Here is a 20,024-nt window from a genome sequence, read left to right as displayed (position 1 = left end):
GAAATAGGAGATGGCAATGTGGTCAATCGGATATTCGCCGATCTCTTGTATGGGGGACCTCCAGGTCTTTTGTTTTCTAGTTTTTTTTCTCAAAGATGTAGACATTATTTTTAGATTATTTTGTTGGCATAGTTCAATTAATCTCAGTCCGTTTCTGTTGGTGAATCTGTGTGCTGGATATTTTCCTACAGTTTTTTGGTGTTCTTTCTCTCTCCCTATTTGTGCATTGAAATCTCCCATTAAGATTTTGATATCATCCCGGGGAATTTTGGCCATGACTTCTTCAAGTTTAGTCCAGAATTTTTCAGTTTGTAGTTGGCGTTTTTTGTTGTCTATGTTTGTGGGTGCATGAACATTTATCAATGTGTATTTCTTGTTGGCGCACTGGATACGGATGGTCATGAGGCGATTATTTATGGAAGAGACCTCTCTAATTGAGCGTAATATATTTCTGTGCACCGCAAATGCCATGCCCAGGAGTGGCGTACCATTGGCAATTCGTTTGTCAGTCTTGCTCTTGAAGATGCGGTAGTTTCCATAGTCTATTGTATTTTCATCCGTGAATCTAGTTTCTTGTTACGCTAAGATCTTAATTTTTTGTTGGTCTAGCTCTGTTACTAAGTTGCGTAATTTTCCAGGTTGAATTAGAGTCTGAATGTTAAAGGTACCAATGTACATGGGACCTTGGGACGAAGTTTGCTTGAGAACTCTGATCGTGATGGCCCGGGTTCCCCAGAATCCGAAAACCCAGTTGTCGTCTGTCGACGAGTGGATTGGTTACCACCTGGGGTAATTCTGCCATTACTCTCACGAATCATGATAGCTTGTAAGTTTTGGTCCAGTGTTTCCACTGGGTGTTTAGAACCAGGGATTGTCAGTTCCTGGAGCATATAATACAGCCGCACCTACAAGATGGACAGACGCTGACCTAGCTGCCGCTCGACTCGAGTACAGACGCATTGAGGATTTGGAATGTGAGATTTTTTTTCAAGGTTTTCTTCTATAGATCCGCCGTGTTCTGCGTTAACAGGGTCACCTCGTGTAGGAAGTGGCTCTTCACCACGCACGGACGGTCTTGGTCGTAGCTTCCTCAGAGGCAAAGGTCTTGCATACCTCCTCAGCTCATCCCTGGGGTGGTGAGGACCAGTACTGAGTCAACCCCAAGCAAAGGTGCTACCTCTACCAACCACCTTGACCCCCATACACACGTATATATATATATATATATATATATATATATATATATATATATATATATATATATATATATATATATATGGCTCTTGAAGGTAGAACTTTTTTTTTAGTCACTCTATGAAAATTGAGTGAGGGGTCTCTTGGAGAGTGGACATCACTACTTTCTTACCACTGACTCTTTTATTAATAGGCCTCGTTAACAGTCCATTAACTTTGCTTTTTGAGTGTGTTGCTATGATGCATTCTTTTATTATTTTAAGAAAGGCATCGTTAAACAATATACGTTTCAAACCTTTGAGCGAGAAATCGTTATGTAACTTACAGAGTGCATTATCTAAATCAAGGAATGCTAGGGCTGTTTTGGTCTTGCAGGACGATGAGGTACGTGATGTCTATGTATACTGGTATCATATTTAACACTGAGGGTCCGGTTACAACATTGGCCTCATGATGTTCAGTCAATGTCGATTTTATTCCGTTATTCATTATGCATATAAATAGTTTGAAATTTGATTGCTCGATGATTTAATAAGGGTCGTTGAATGGGGTATTTTCGCATAAACATTATTTAACCTTCTCTGAATGGCGAAGGAAAAATTTAGTTGGAGAGCAATTGAGCGAATATCTTCGTAAGTTTTGCATCACTGATGTGCCACTCATCGGCATGGAGTTACATTGGCAGCCCATCTAAGCCAGCTACTATCTGTTTGGAGGGTCAACAATTACTTTTTTTTTATTTTCCATGCACGTTATGGTTTGTACTACAGTTGCATTATCTGTAGGGGTAACAGATGTTTCTGTTTCTTCTAACATGTCACTAGTCTTCGATTGTGTGTAAAGGCTGGTAAACAGGTTCAGAATATACTCCTTGAGAGGCTTAGTCGTTGTGGGTCCACAAAATCGGTAATTACCTTCTGGTTAGCTCTGCTAGTTTCGCGAATATTGTGATATACTGAGTTGGTTTCATTGGGAACATCACTTACATTACGCGCCAGAAGTTGGATTCCGATCAAGAATTGTCTCGCTACAGCAGTTAATTTGGGTTATGCATGCTTAATCGTTGTGTATTTGCAGTTATCTTGGTGTCATTCTTGTAACTGTCTCGAAATCATGTGAAAAAATACTCTCATGTATGTCGCATCCAGTGTGGTTTCTCTGTTGGAAGATTCTTCATGCATGTTTGGAGGCTTGGTTTTGTCAGCTGCATCCACCATTCTACGCGATCGGTACATGTTGCTAACCATCGGTTTCATTAATTCGACAGCCGGAGTCAGAAGCATCTTGTTTACGTAGCCTGTTTATATGTTTGTATTAGCAGCACTATAGACTGTAATTAATATCGCTGACAGCGTTCTTCGCCCTCGGTAAGAGATTCGGTGGTTCGGTAGACTATCAGTTATCAGTTAGCGAGTGGACGGGTGGGACGTGCGTCCTTCATAGAGACTCAGTGTTGGTAGGACATGCGATTCAAAATGAAGATGGATGTAATTGGTAATGTTTCGGTAGTGGAATTATTTTTGGAACTGCATGTCACACGAATAAGATAAAAATTTGCTAAATACATCGTTTTCTCTTCATAAAAATCTTTTTTTGGCTAACCATATGCCTACTAGTAGTTAAGAGTCTATAGTAGCAAGAATCTTTTTACTTAGCCGGCTGTAATTGCTCCATTCTGTAACTGCTGCAGTTCATGTTATGAAGATTTTCTGTGAGGTAAGTGACTTAGGAAAAGTGTCGGTTATTGTTAGGATTGGCTCTAATTCAAGGCCATTCTTTTGAGCTAATTATTTGTCATATTATCATTCAGATCAGTCAGATTGCGTTGTGCTTGTATATTGTGGATAATAAATGAGTAGGTTAAGTTTGTGTTGTCTCTGTCAAGGAAAATTCCGTAGGTCAGTGTTGAAATGATAAAAATAAGTAACGAGACAGCAGAAGTTGCATTCAGCGGTTTAAGTAAACACAAGGAAGTTTCACCTACTCAGTTATTTCGTAGTCCCACACAAACAAGTTTCACTTGTAACAATGATCTGCCATACGCCGCTTTCTAGGACAGTTTGTAGTCCTGCGAGTTCTAGAGATATGCTACATGGTAGCCACTGTGATCGGAGAAACAACTGGCCGTATTTCGCCACTGGTAACTACTGGTTCCCGTTTAAATACAACTGGTCGAGCTTATTTGTGGATTCTTTACTGGTATACGTCAAATCGGGCGCTTTCCGAAGGAGGTGTATCCAAGAATCTTTTGGTTGAAAAACCTTGTTGAAGTAGTTGCAAAAATTAAAATTGGGAATTAGATCCAGTTTATTTAGCACACAGCTAAAATTCCCACAATTACTAAGGTAATGTAAACTCTGATAAACGAGGTAGTGGTTTCGATCTAAAAAAATGCATCTCTTTATCTTCGCCCAGTACTTCCCACAATTGCATAAATGTTCACTGATAAAATTGTGCTAGACCCCACTAGGATTCATGTGCCTGAAGGTGAAAAAACTTGTTTTGGTTTGTGTGCCCTGTTTGAGTAAATAGCTGTTCTGCTTTCAGTTCTTATTTTGAAAATTGCAACATACAGGGTGATTCAAAAAGAATACCACAACTTTAAAAATGTGTATTTAATGAAAGAAACATAATATAACCTTCTGTTATACATCGTTACAAAGAGTATTTAAAAAGGTTTTTTTTCACTCAAAAACAAGTTCAGAGATGTTCAGTATGGCACTCGAGCAATATCAACCCGATACTCCAACTCGTTCCACACTCTCTGTAGCATATCAGGCGTAAAAGTTTGGATAGCTGCTGTTATTTCTCGTTTCAAATCATCAATGGTGGCTGGGAGAGGTGGCCGAAACAATCTTTTAAACGAAAGATTCATCTGTTTCCATTTGAGCAAGGATAAACTCACAGAAATCGATGCTTTTAATCTTATCAGCTGCAGATAGTGCTTGAACCAATTTCAGACGATAAGGTTTCATAACTAATCTTTTTCGTAGGACTCTCCATACAGTTGATTGTGGAATTTGCAGCTCTCTGCTAGCTCTGCGAGTTGATTTTCCTGGGCTGCGAACAAATGCTTGCTGGATGCGTGCTACATTTTCATCACTCGTTCTCGGCCGTCCAGAACTTTTCCCTTTGCACAAACACCCATTCTCTGTAAACTGTTTATACCAACGTTTAATACACCACCTATCAGGAGGTTTAACACCATACTTCGTTCGAAATGCACGCTGAACAACTGTCGTCGATTCACTTCTGCCGTACTCAATAACACAAAAAGCTTTCTGTTGAGCGGTCGCCATATTAGCATCAACTGACGCTGACGCCTAGTCAACAGCGCCTCAAGTGAACAAATGTACAACTAAATGAAACTTTATAGCTCCCTTAATTCGCCGACAGATAGTGCTTAGCTCTGCCCTTTGTCGTTGCAGAGTTTTAAATTCCTAAAGTTGTGGTATTCTTTTTGAATCACCCTGTACTTTTCGATGTCAGTGATTTATCGTGTAACCACTTCCTGGATAAAGATGTCTGAATTCGCAGCGTATAGGTAATCACTTATTGCTTTAATTTTAACGCTCGACTCGATTCTGTTAACACTTAATGTTACAGTTTTATAATTCTGCGTGATTTTAACGCAGCTATTATTTCATCCTGTTTAGTCATCCACGCACCACCCAGACCAGTTAAATCTGATGTGTAAGACTTCCAATCAGTTGTTTAAATTGTGTGGATTTCCTGATCGTCGATTTCTTCGTCTGTTCTGGGTTTTAGTCTTGCCTCACGTTCCTTTGCCCTTGTGATTTTTCTGTTTTTTTTTTTTTTCAACAATTTACGATTCCCTCGTAACTTACTTTCCAACTCTTGTAGCTCTTCGGGCGTTTGCTGACACACAAACCATTTTCATCTTCCGAATCTCTGTGATTTGAATCCTATGATTCGTGGACATAAGCTTCTCAGTCTCAAGGAAGTTTTTTATATTGGTATTGAGAATATGTTCAAGGATTCTGCAGCAAACAAAAGTTAGGAATATTGATTGGTCTGTAGTTTTTCGGATCTGACATTTTACTATTCTTACATATCGGGGTCGCTTGGAACACTGTACTGGGCGAGAGACTCTCAGTAAATGAAAGCTAGGTAAGGGGCCAGTACCGTAGAGTACTCTTTGTAAAATCTAAACGAGATTCCTTCCGGGCCTGGTGTTTTATTTCCTTTCTAATCCTTTAGATGTTTCCCTACGCCAGTTATGCTTCTTACTATGTGGTCCATACGGGAGTCCGTCCGATGGACAAATGACGGTATCTTTGTACAATTCTAATGTGTGAACGGTTTCGTGAACGTGAAATTCGAAACTTCCGTTTTCATTTTGCTATCTTCAATTGCTACACCAGACTGGCCAAGGAACTGAAGAGAAGCCTTAGACCCGCTTATCGATTTTACATGCGCCCAAAAAATTCTGGGATTCTCGCCCAGATCTGTTACTAAAATCTGACATTGGAAGTTGTGGTTTTTTTCAGTTGTATGAATCTCTACCAACCTTCGCTTGTCGTCATTTGTGAGTTTCCTTTTAAACCGAGGGTACAACACACTCTGCTGCCTCAGCATTAGTCGAATTTCGTTATTAAATCATAGGGTCTTTTCCATCCCTTATCCACTTACTAGGCACATAACTCTCCAAACCACGATTTACATTATGTTTGAACTTTGCCCTTAAATCTCCGAAATGCACCTTACTGGAACTAAGTGATGCCTGTTCAGTAGGTGAGATGATAGTAACTGCTTGTCTGCTCTGTCTAGCAGAAACACTCCCCGAGCTTCGTTTACGTATGTATTAACTTCCGTAATCATAGTTACTATAGTGACATCACGATCACTAATCTCCGTTTCTATACTGCCAATGTCGGTAAGGTCTGGCCTATTTGTAACCACAAGGACTACGATATTTTCATTGCCTGTGAGTTGCTGAGATAGCTGCTCAAAACAATTTTAGGAAAAAGTGTTCAAAGCTATTTCGCACGACTGTCTGTCTGTATCCCACGTAATGAATCCATAGATACCCCAGTCGGCAGGTTAAAGTCGCCTCCAATTAGTACTGCAATATCTGGGTATTTACGTGCTACTGACCAAAGAATTTATTTTAATGTCTCTAGAACTGTCGCATCAGAATCGGTTGTCCGGTAAAAAATCCATCAAATAACTTGTTTCCACAAACATCTTTTATACGCTCTCAGATGACTTCGCTGTCACACTCAACTTCGACCTCAACAGAGATAAAATTTTTGTCAACTGTTATGAACACTCCCCCTCCTGTGGCCTCAAATCTGTCTTTCCGATATACGTTCCACGACTCGCTTCAACAACTCGCTAAATATCTCAAAGCCTTCCCCTTTGGGTTTTAGCCAAATCTGAGCCCCAAGAATAATTTGAGGGCGAGACATTTCCTGGAGGGCATTAAATTCGAGATCTTTATTACGAATATTTCTACAGTTTACTGATACAATTGTGACGGTCGAGCCGGCTGGAGTGGCCCAGTGGTTCTAGGCGCTTCAGTCTGGAACCGAGCGACCGCTACGGTCGCAGGTTCGAATCCTGCCTCGGGAATGGATGTTTGTGATGTCCTTAGGTCCGTTAGGTTTAAGACCTCAGATGATAAGTCCCATAGTGCTCAGAGCCATTTAAACCATTTGTGGCGGTTGAAGTGTCTTTATTCCCAACGCCGTTTGAATTCGCTTGCTGCAGAGTAGCTACTTCCTTTGTATGGTGCACCCCTGGCGTGTCAAGTGGAATCCTTCAAAGCCCCAGACGACAATGCAGGTCTAGAAATCTTCAGCCAAGACCGCCACAGAGTAAAAAAGAAATGGTTCTGAGCACTATGGGACTTAATTTCTGAGGTCATCAGTCCCCTAGAACGTAGATCTACTTAAACCTAACCAACCTAAGGACATCACACACATCCATGCCCGAGGCAGGATTCGAACTTGCGACCGTAGAGGTCACCCGGTTCCAGACTGTAGCGCCTAGAACCGCTCGGCCACTCCGTCTGGTGTCACAAAGTCGAAGAAGCCTCTTTTTGAGACCCTCCACTCGGCTCCAAACCAAAGGACCCCTATCAACACCGAGAACGATGCTGCAAGTAACCAGCTCTGCTGGCACCCTGCGCACGGGGCCAGCAGTCTTCACCACCTCCGCCAGACGCCAGTACGAACTGAGGATCGCCTCAGAACCTATGTGACAGGCGTCTTTGATGCCGATGTGAGCGACAGCAGGCAGACGGCTGCACCCTAAGGGACCGGCAGCCACAGCCAAGGCCACCTCAACATCTTGGATGAGGCCCACTGGCAGACATACCGAATGCACACTGGCTTTCTTTCCAGCGCTGAACGCTGTCTGTCTAAGGTGCTCCATAACGCGCCTAATATTGGACCTTCCAATAACCAGTAAACCTCTCCCCCCGTGTGGCTGCTCGGACCTTGCTGAAGGAGTTGCCTCCTGTCCACTCACAGGGTGGATGGGCGAGGCCAGGCTGCCACGTTGGCCTTCTGCCTCGAGTGACCCGAACACGTTACATCTACATCTACATGACTACTCTGCAATTCACATTTAAGTGCTTGGCAGAGGGTTCATCGACCCACAATCGTACTGTCACTCTACCAATCCACTCCAGAACAGGGCGCGGGAAAAACGAACACTTAAACCTTTCTGTTCGAGCTCTGATTTCTCTTATTTTATTTTGATGATCATTCCTACCTATGTAGGTTGGGCTCAACAAAATATTTTCGCTTTCGGAAGAGAAAGTTGGTGTCTTGAATTTCGTAAATAGATCTCGCCGCGAGGAAAAACATCTTTGTTTCCACCCCAACTCGCGTATCATATCTGCCACACTCTCTCCCCTATTACGTGATAATACAAAACGAGCTGCCCCTTTTTGCACCCTTTCGATGTCCTCCGTCAATCCCACCTGGTAAGGTTCCCACACCGCGCAGCAGTATTCTAACAGAGGACGAACGAGTGTAGTGTAAGCTGTCTCTTTAGTGGACTTGTTGCATCCTCTAAGTGTCCTGCCAATGAAACGCAACCTTTGGCTCGCCTTCCCAACTGAAGTTGTTCGTCATTTTAACACCCAGGTACTTAGTTGAATTGACAGCCTTGAGAATTGTACTATTTATCGAGTAATCGAATTCCAACGGATTTCTTTTGGAACTTATGTGGATCACCCCACACTTTTCGTTATTTAGCGTCAACTGCCACCTGCCACACCATATAGCAATCTCTTCTAAATCGCTTTGCAACTGATACTGGTCTTCGGATGACCTTACTAGACGGTAAATTACAGCATCATCTGCGAACAACCTAAGAGAACTGCTCAGGTTGTCACCATGGTCATTCATATATAGTTCAGGAACAGCAAAGGTCCCAGGACGCTTCCCTGGGGAACAGCTGATATCAATTCAGTTTTACTCGATGACTTGTCGTCTATTACTACGAACTGAGACCTTCCTGACAGGAAATCACGAATCCAGTCTCACAACTGAGACGATACCCCATAGGCCCGCAGCTTGATTAGAAGTCGCTTGTGAGGAACGGTGTCAAAAGCTTTCCGGAAATCCAGAAATTCGGAATCAACATGAGATCCCCTGTCGATAGCGGCCATTACTTCGTGCGAATAAAGAGCTAGCTGCGTTGCACAAGAACGATGTTTTCTGAAACCATGCTGATTACGTATCAATAGATCGTTCCCTTCGAGGTGATTCATAATGTTTGAATACAGTATATGCTCCAAAACCCTACTGCAAACCGACGTCAATGATATGGGTCTGTAGTCCGATGGATTACGCCTACTACCCTTCTTAAACACTGGTGCGACCTCCGCAATTTTCCAATCTGTAGGTACAGATCCATCGGTGAGCGATCGGTTGTATATGATTGCTAAGTAGGGAGCTATTGTATCAGAGTAATCTGAAAGGAATCTAATCGGTATACAATCTGGACCTGAAGACTTGTCCGTATCAAGCGATCTGAGTTGCTTCACAACCCCTAAGGTATCTACTTCTAAGAAACTCATGCTAGCAGCTGTTCGTGTTTCAAATTCTGGAATATTCCATTCGTCTTCCCTGGTGAAGGAATTTTGGAAAACTGCGCTCAATAACTCCGCTTTAGCGGCACAGTCGTCGGTAACAGTACCATCGGCACTGCGCAGATAAGGTACTGACAGCGTCTTGCCACTTGTGTACTTTACATACGACCAGAATTTCTTCGGATTTTCTACCACTCGCCAAGCACCCCGCTGTGAGGGCGGATCCACCGCGGCGTGTGCACTAGGGGGTGCATCGGAAGCAGAGCTCGTGAGCAAAACAAGCGACATCTATGGTGTCCCATGCGACGCGCCAGAGTGTCCGCAACCGCTACAATCCGAGGAAGCACCCTGAAGGTGCATGACCGCAGCCAAAAGCACATTCAGCTGCTCGCTAATTGCACTCAGCTCCTCCTGCGTCGAAACACAGCATGCACACACACCCATCTTAGCACCCCAGAAAGACTAACTGAAGTAAATGAACTCTAAAAGCAAACAATTCTAGGTACGCAACTTGCTATTCTCCTGAGGCGTCACCAATGGTCGCTGATGCGTTCATGAGCTACGTAGCCGTGGTCTAGGGGTAGCGTCTTTGATTCATAATCAAAACGTCTTCTGTCCACGGTTCGATCCCCGCCACTGCCTAAATTTTGATAAATAATCAGCTTCCGAAGACTTCCGGCATAAGAAGTCAGCCTCATTCTGCCAACGGCCTTGTCAAAGAGGGCGGAGGAGCGGATACAGCTTCAGGGCACTCTCTTGTCCTAGGGGTGGGAAATTGTCCCTAAAGGCGGAAGAATCAGCAATGATCAAGGACATGAGGATGCACATGGCAATGGAAACCACTGCATTAAAGACACGTAACGTGTATCCACAGGACATGTGGCCTGCAATTGAAGAAGTGTCATGATGATCTCTCTATTGACAAAAGATTCCGGAATAGCCCCCATTCGGATCTCTGGGAGGGGACTGCCAAGGGGGAGGTTACCATGACAAAAAGATTGAATAATCTACGAAAGGATGACGTTCTACGAGTCGGAGAGTGGAATGTCAGGGAAACTAGAAAATCTGAAAAGGGAAATGCAAAGGCTCAATCTAGATATAGTAGGGGTCAGCGAAGTGAAGTGGAAGGAAGACAAGGATTTCTGGTCAGATGAGTATCGGGTAATATCAACAGCAGCAGAAAATGGTATAACAGGTGTAGGATTCGTTATGAATAGGAAGGTACGGCAGAGGGTGTGTTACTGTGAACAGTTCAGTGACCGGGTTGTTCTAATCAGAATCGACAGCAGACCAACACCTACAAAGATAGTTCAGGTATACATGCCGACGCTGCAAGCTGTAGATGAATAGATACAGAAAGTGTATGAGGATATTGAAAGGGTAATGCAGAATGTAAAGGGGGACGAAAATCTAATAGTCGTGGACGACTGGAATGCAGTTGTAGGGGAAGGAGTAGAAGAAAAGGTTACAGGAGAATATGGGCTTGGGACAAGGAATGAAAGAGGAGAAAGACTGAGTTCTGTAACAAGTTTCAGGTAGTAATTGCGAATACCCTGTTCAAGAATCACAAGAGGAAGAGGTATACTTGGAAAAGGCCGGGAAATACGGGAAGATTTCAATTAGATTACATCATGGTCAGAAAGAGATTCCGAAATCAGATACTGGATTGTAAGGCGTATCCAGGAGCAGATATAGACTCAGTCCACAATATAGTAGTGATGAAGAGTAGGCTGAAGTTCAAGACATTAGTCAGGAAGAATCAATACGCAAAGAAGTGGGATAGGGAAGTACTATGGAATGACGAGATACGTTTGAAGTCCTCTAACGCTATAGATACAGCAATAAGGAATAGCGCAGTAGGCAGTATAGTTGAAGAGGAATAGAGATCTCTAAATGGGCCATCACAGAAGTTGGGAAGGAAAACATAGGTACAAAGAAGGTACACGCCTGGAAATGGAAAAAAGAACACATTGACACCGGTGTGTCAGACCCACCATACTTGCTCCGGACACTGCGAGAGGGCTGTACAAGCAATGATCACACGCACGGCACAGCGGACACACCAGGAACCGCGGTGTTGGCCGTCGAATGGCGCTAGCTGCGCAGCATTTGTGCACCGCCGCCGTCAGTGTCAGCCAGTTTGCCGTGGCATACGGAGCTCCATCACAGTCTTTAACACTGGTAGCATGCCGCGACAGCGTGGACGTGAACCGTATGTGCAGTTGACGGACTTTGAGCGAGGGCGTATAGTGGGCATGCGGGAGGCTGGGTGGACGTACCGCCGAAATGCTCAACACGTGGGGCGTGAGGTCTCCACAGTACATCGATGTTGTCGCCAGTGGTCGGCGGAAGGTGCACGTGCCCGTCGACCTGGGACCGGACCGCAGCGACGCACGGATGCACGCCAAGACCGTAGGATCCTACGCAGTGCCGTAGGGGACCGCACCGCCACTTCCCAGCAAATTAGGGACACTGTTGCTCCTGGGGTATTGGCGAGGACCATTCGCAACCGTCTCCATGAAGCTGGGCTACGGTCCCGCACACCGTTAGGCCGTCTTCCGCTCACGCCCCAACATCGTGCAGCCCGCCTCCAGTGGTGTCGCGACAGGCGTGAATGGAGGGACGAATGGAGATGTGTCGTCTTCAGCGATGAGAGTCGCTTCTGCCTTGGTGCCAATGATGGTCGTATGCGTGTTTGGCGCCGTGCAGGTGAGCGCCATAATCAGGGCTGCATACGACCGAGGCACACAGGGCCAACACCCGGCATCATGGTGTGGGGAGCGATCTCCTACACTGGCCGTACACCACTGGTGATCGTCGAGGGGACACTGAATAGTGCACGGTACATCCAAACCGTCATCGAACCCATCGTTCTACCATTCCTAGACCGGCAAGGGAACTTGCTGTTCCAACAGGACAATGCACGTCCGCATGTATCCCGTGCCACCCAACGTGCTCTAGAAGGTGTAAGTCAACTACCCTGGCCAGCAAGATCTCCGGATCTGTCCCCCATTGAGCATGTTTGGGACTGGATGAAGCGTCGTCTCACGCGGTCTGCACGTCCAGCACGAACTGAGGCGCCAGGTGGAAATGGCATGGCAAGCCGTTCCACAGGACTACATCCAGCATCTCTACGATCGTCTCCATGGGAGAATAGCAGCCTGCATTGCTGCGAAAGGTGGATATACACTGTACTAGTGCCGACATTGTACATGCTCTGTTGCCTGTGTCTATGTGCCTGTGGTTCTGTCAGTGTGATCATGTGATGTATCTGACCCCAGGAATGTGTCAATAAAGTTTCTCCTTCCTGGGACAATGAATTCACGGTGTTCTTATTTCAATTTCCAGGAGTGTAGCTGCGAAGAAACCATGGGTAACAGAAGAAATACTTCAGTTGATTGATGAAATGAGGAAGTACAAACATGTTCCGGGTAAATCAGGAATACAGAAATGTAAGTCGCTGACGAATGAAATAAATAGGAAGTGCAGGGAAGCTAAGACGAAATGGCTGCAGGAAAAATGTGAAGACATCGAAAAAGATATGGTTGTCGAAAGGACCGACTCAGCATACAGGAAAGTCAAAACAACCTTTGGTGGCATTAAAAGCAATGGTGGTAACATTAAGAGTGCAACGGGAATTCCACTGTTAAATGCAGAGGAGAGAGCAGATAGGTGGTAGAATACATTGAAAGCTTCTATGAGGGTGAAGATTTGTCTGATGTGATAGAAGAAGAAACAGGAGTCGATTTAGAAGAGATAGGGGATCCTCTATTGGAATCGGAATTTAAAAGAGCTTTGGAGGACTTACGGTCAAATAAGGCAGAAGGGATAGATAACATTCCATCAGAATTTCTAAAATCATTGGGGGAAGTGGCAACAAAACGACTATTCACGTTGGTGTGTAGAATATATGAGTCTGGCAACATACCATCTGACTTTCGGAAAAGCATAATCCACACAATTCCGAAGACGGCAAGAGCTGACAAGTGCGACAATTATCGCACAATCAGCTTAACAGCTCATGCATCGAAGCTGCTTACAAGAATAATATACAGAAGAATGGAAAAGAAAATTGAGAATGCGCTAGGTGAAGATCAGTTTGGCTTTAGGAAAAGTAAAGGGACGAGAGAGGCAATTCTGACGTTACAGCTAATAATGGAAGCAAGGCTAAAGAAAAAGACACTTTCATAGGATTTGCCGACCTGGAAAAAGCGTTCGATAATATAAAATGGTGCAAGCTCTTCCACATTCTGAAAAAAGTACGGGTAAGCTATAGGGAGAGACGGGTCGTATACAATATGTACAACAACCAAGAGGGAATAATAAGAGTGGACGATAAAGTACGAAGTGCTCGTATTAAGAAGAGTGTAAGACAAGGCTGTAGACTTTCGCCCCTACTCTTCAATCTGTACATCGAGGAAGCAATGATGGAAATAAAAGAAAGGTTCAGGAGTGGAATTAAACTGCAGGGTGAAAGGATATTAATGATACGATTCGCTGATGACATTGCTATCCTGAGTGAAAGTGAAGAAGAATTAAATGATCTGCTGAACGGAATGAAGTCTAATGAGTACACAATACAGTTTGAGAGTAAATCGGAGAAAGACGAGGGTAATGAGAAGTAGTAGAAATGAGAACAGCGAGAAACTTAACATCAGGATTGATGGTCACGAAGTTAATAAAGTTAAGGAATTCTGCCACCTAGGCAGTAAAATAACCAATGACGGACAGAGTTAGGAGGACATCAAAAGCAGACTCGCTATGGCAAAAAAAGGCATTTCCGGCCAAGAGAAGTCTACTAATATCAAATACCGGCCTTAACTTGAGGAAGAAATTTCTGAGGATGTACGTCTGGAGTACAGCATTGTATGGTAGTGAAACATGGACTGTGGGAAAACCGGAACAGAAGAGAATCGAAGCATTTGAGATGTGGTGCTATAGACGAACGTTGAAAATTAGGTGGACTGATAAGGTAAGGAATGAGGAGGTACTACGCAGAATCGGAGAGGAAAGGAATATATGGAAAACACACATAAGGAGAAGGGACAGGATGATAGGACATCTGCTAAGACATGAGGGAATGACTTCCATGGTACTAGAGGGAGCTGTAGAGGGCAAAAACTGTAGAGGAAGACAGAGATTGGAATACGTCAAGCAAATAATTGAGGACGTAGGTTGCAAGTGATACTCTGAGATGAAGAGGTTAGCACAGGAAAGGAATTCGTGGCGGGCCGCATCAAACCAGTCAGTAGACTGATGACCAAAAAAAAAAAAAAAGCTGACTGTTCAGCGAGTAGCTACTGCGGTACAGACTGAATTAATTTAGACCTACAAAAACGCGAGATTAAACCTGTAACAAACACGCACGAAATTTAATTATATACTACGACGAATACACAGAAAAACACTCGTGTTCGTATATGTGTCGAGAGCTGGAGCCTGATTGGCTGGCTTATTAAACGAACGGACGGGTACTTCCAAAACATAACAAATGAGCAACTACAGCGATACAGACTGAATGAATTTACACTTACAAAAACGCGAGATGAAACGTCTTAAACAGAGAAACACGCCCGTAATATAATAAACATGTTACTAGGGAAACACAGAGAAAGAAAAACACATGATACGCCGCTTAGCAGTTGTACTCATACATCAGCCCAGTGCTGGATCCGCAAAAAACAGCGGAAGTCTAAAATAAATTGGTGAAGTTAGCGCTTTCCACATCTTATATATCCGAACAGCCTTTAATGTACGGAGAATCCGAACAGCCTTTACTATACACTCTTTCAATCTTTTCAGAGGGCCGTGACAACGTACATTCTGTTATTTTTTATCTTTTATACAGTTTTACAAATGAAGTTGTCTAAATTACAACCACTGACAACAACTGTCAAATCGTCATCCCGGAAAATCCTTAGAAAATTTCGAACGTTTAGGAGACTGTTACAGTGCCTTCACTAGTGTTGTAAACCACAGATGCATGTGGATACTGTAAAATAAAAGTACAACAATTCATCAAAGGAGTGAGATATCAAAACAGAGACGAAGTAAGAAACTGAAGTGGTGAGGTACAGCTGAAACTAATTTGGGGATAACAGGAAATAGTATTTGTGCCAAGCCACTCCCAAAAATCCAGTAGTCTAATACTACAGGTACAGGGAAATGGAGATTAGTATAGTTTTAGCGACAAATAGTACCGAAAAAATTATTTAAAATTGGGTATTGTATAGCTGTAAGTGACTCATAATTTAGTATGATTTTTGCTGTATCTGTGGTTTACAATAAATGTGCATGCACTGTAACAATCTCCTAATTATTCGAAATTTACTAAGAATTTTCCGAGATGATGATAATCACAGTTGTCAATGATGGTAATTTGACAGTTTCATGTGTAAAACTGTATAGAAGATTTTAAATAACAGAATGTATGTTGTCTCTGTATAGCTTGAAAGATAGTGCATACTGTATAGGTTGTTCGAATATATCAGTTGTGAAAAGAGCTAATTTCAACAATTTCTTTTAGCCTTCTCTTTTCTTGTGGATCCAAGTATATTCGTGTTTGTATTACGTATATTAGAGAAGTTTCCGTCCAGCCTGTGAGCCCAAAGCAACCTATGTAGCATTATGAGAGAGAATATTGAGGAATAAGTATTCGGAACCGGATGACAATCATTGTTTAAACTCCCGGAACAATTTATGACCGTGTATTTATTGTAATATGGATGCGAATATCGCAACCCAAAGCTGTTACGTTTTGTTTCCGCATTGTCACGTTTTACCTTAAATCTTATTATAATTTGATGTCATCGAGTGGAAGAAGGAAGTTAATTATATTTTATAACACAGCCGAAAATTAACAATAGAGTTCAAATCACCTTAGCGTAGAAACAGAGGGTCCGGAACCCAAAACACATCCTGTTCATCCCAAATACACTGACTGTGTCGCTAGAAGAGGTGGGAGGAGAAATATCTTTCGTACTACTAACGAACTAACAATGGACATAAAATTTTCTCTGCCCCAGTTGCAAAACATAACTAGTGTTGTAATTAGACTCTACAAAATTAACGATTGGGAGATACCCTGTGTGTGTATGTGCAATTGTATGTGTTTGTGTGAAATATACGCATAACTTTTAGATCTAGAGGAAGATGAATCTTTCATAAGCTACAAGGGGTAACTCATGTTACATAAACTTGTGAAATATTGTAACAGAATTTCTCACAGTGGAATTTTTTGCTCTGGTCAGTATAATTACTTTCGATTTCACTGTGAAGGGCATGCTGCTTGCAACGCTTGTAGTGCAATGCTGTTCCACCCAAAATATTCCTCTTTAACCTTCCTTCTGTCGCAATTTTCTACTCATTTACCTTACAATATTTGTTAAGCTACTCAACGACATTGTAAATCCTCGTTAAATATGAGTACATCCAAGTTGTGGTGACAGTACCTACTGATAAAATTTAATATGCCTGTTGCGTTTCTTAACGAAGATGGTGGAAAACAGTAGAGAAAAGTCAGTTCCGTAAACGGGTAAGTGTTATAGGTAGTAAATCCATAAAATAAAGAACATTATCGATGATGGATCCGAGCTCTGTGGTTACAAATTCTTTCATGCACAAATTGTATCAGGAGTACGGGTTCAAGTGTGTTGTAATACAGGAACTAACACCACGAGAGTCTAGCGTGTTGAAAATTCCAAATTTTGCTAAGAAGCTACTGAGAAACGTTTCAGATCAGTAAAATGTGCGTAGAGGCAAAGATGGTGTTCGCTGTTTGCGTTGGTGGGGGACGAAGCTGTTCATCTTCTGACACCGACTTTTAAAACGCGTCCATAACGTACACTCACAGTGGTATTAATAGTTTTCTATTGTAGGCCAGGCCAGGTGGTACGCACAAGATAAAGTACACAGGGAGTATAATAATTAATGGGGTGAACGCATTAAGTTGACACGATACTAGAAGCAAAAAGGTCTTGTTAACCAAGGACTCTAAGATGTATACATTGAGAGCTGTTTCAGTAGAAAAGATGTGTTTCACAGTAGCGAGGAGCACGTGCTCGGCTCTCTTAAGGTGTGCACTTTAGAGCCCATGTTTACTCGATGCTTTCTCGTTTTTTGGTGTCCGCAGCTCGTGGTTGTGCGGTAGCGTTCTCGCTTCCCACGCCCGGGTTTCCGGGTTCGATTCCCGGCGGGGTCAGGGATTTTCTCTGCCTCGTGATGACTGGGTGTTGTGTGCTGTCCTTAGGTTAGTTAGGTTTAAGTAGTTCTAAGTTCTAGGGGACTGATGACCATAGATGTTAAGTCCCATAGTGCTCAGAGCCATTTGAACCTTTTTTGGTCCGTATTATCACCTCTCAAAATAACTAAAGCAAAAACTTTGCATTAGAAGAGATTTATTTTACAGTATAGAGGATAATTGAGGGCTCATATCCATTACGGTACGCTTATCTTATCGTGTACCTTCAGATGAACGAGTTTCCGCCGTTAATTATGATACACCATGTATAACAGCATTTTACGGAGTTGTAAATACTGTTTAACACGAGATGCCTATAACAGAGTTGAAATTAGATATAATACTGCATACCTATTGTATCGTTAATGCTGTAACCGAAGTCTGTTTCAAAAGCATTAATTACTAAATTTTACGGAATATGAAAAACACTTTCAAGTTCTTTACGCAGAACACTAAGAAATAGTGGGCGAGATTCTCACAAGTCCCACAAGAAATGGAGGAAACCTTGAGCGGCAGACTTAAAATGCAATAAGTTTTTATCTGACGTTAAACATTTACCTGTATTACTAAATTACAAACCATTCATACTTAGTATAATCTAGGATAATAAATTACGCACCAATTTTTGTAATAATCTGAACCATACAAGGGTGCGAAGTACTGACAGAGCAGGGTGAAGGGTCTTCAGTCAAATGTTTTTCGATTTTGGAAAAGTTTCGTAGAAGAGACGGTAGGGCAGTTGTTAGTCAGAGGAAGGTTGAAGGAAACCAGAGAGACTGGGCTCGACACGCAGCTATGGGTGGCAACAGCGGTATGCAGATCTGTCAGGCGGAGGTAGCCGAAGAAGGCCGCATACAGCGCCTGATGCGAAGCGGCCAGATGTTCACACACTAACACGCCAGACCGTTTTCTCGGAGACTCCAACTCAGATTACGAGTTATTTCAGTCTGTATCACGCTTATCTACACGTATTCTGCACTCTGGGAGGGTTCCATGTAGCTCGTACCATCAGGCACTTCCTTCCATATGCCTCTCGCAAGCGGTGTGTGTGTGGTTTGAGGCTCTCTGGCGCTAAACAGCATGGTCATCAGCGCCCAAACGCATAGAAACAGGAACACATGTGGTGAAGGGACGAAGACGGACAGCGAACAAGGAGAACGGCTAGAAGACACAGACCTGACGCAGTTCCAAATCCCCACATACAGAGGCAAAACAAGAGGAGAAAAAACGCACTAAAAAAGGAAAGGGAAGATAAGGAAAAGAGAACAGAAATCGGAGTGAAACAAGTAGGTAATCGTGACTGGCGGACCTCTTACCTAAAACCTGGGTGAGGCAGTCACCCAGCAGCACATTAAAATCCTCTCCCTAAAATCCGAGGCAACAAACTGGACAGGACACAAAACCGTAAGACCTTAGCCACAGTCGTTGCGTCGTCTTGCAAAATAGAGGGCAAATCCGGTGGCAAGGAAAACACCACCCTCTGGTCAGAGAATAAATGACAGTCAAGTAAAATGTAAGCTGGACGCGGACGCTACAAGCACTGCAGATTGGGGGGGGGGGGGGGGGGGGCCTCCAGCCGGGGTAAAAAACCATGCGCTAAGGGACTGTGCCCGATGCGGAGGCGAGTGAGGAGAACCCCATCCCGCCTGCATGACTGGTAGGACGTACGCCATGGCCGCGTGGTGGCCTTGACCAGACGCAGCTTATTTTCACCGACTGCCAGCCACTCCTCTTACCATTGACGCATAACACGAAAACGCAAAAGGGAGGTAACAGCATGGAGGGGGACGGCACATTCAACAACGTGAGGGAGGGAACATGCATCTTTGGCAGCCACATCTGCCAGTTCGTTCCCCCTAACACCCACGTGCCCCGGCGCCCAGCAAAAAGAAACCTCTTACCCCTGCCGTTGCAGGTGGAATAGGGTATCATGGATGATCTGGACGACCGTATTCGCTGGGTATAAGTGTTGCATGGTCTGAAGGGCACTCAGGGAGTCCGAACAGATGAGAAACTTAAGACGGAACACATCTCATCTGCTACAATGCCCGCAAGATTGCAAACAATTCGGCATCAAAGGTGGTAAACGCCGCAGGAAGCCGTAACTTGACTCAGGGAAAACAACAGCACAACCAACAGTCCCCCTGTTTAGAGCCATCCGTAAATACGGGTACATAGTCGGGATGCTGGTTTAAAATATCGTAAAATAAGGAGGTATAAAACAAACGCAGGAGTGCAGCTCCTCCGGTACTCTGACTAGTCTAAAAGGACGCTAGGCCTCTGGAGTAACCAGGGAGGCAGGCGGGTAAAACCCTGAAGTATGGGTGCCACACGCTCCACACCAAGGGACTCAAGCAAATGGTTGGCACGAATCCCAAATCATCTCGTTGCACTGGGACGACTGGAAAAGAGACGTTCCATAGGCGGTCGGGCAACGGTGGGGTACGCAGGGGAAGTAGGACAGGCAAGGAATTGACACACCCGTCGCACCATGAGGAGTTTCCGCCGGATGGCGAGCGGCGG

This window comes from Schistocerca americana, chromosome 1 (genome assembly GCF_021461395.2).
Source record: "Schistocerca americana isolate TAMUIC-IGC-003095 chromosome 1, iqSchAmer2.1, whole genome shotgun sequence".
Taxonomy (NCBI): Eukaryota; Metazoa; Arthropoda; class Insecta; order Orthoptera; family Acrididae; genus Schistocerca; species Schistocerca americana.
This window is presented reverse-complemented; position numbering follows the sequence as displayed.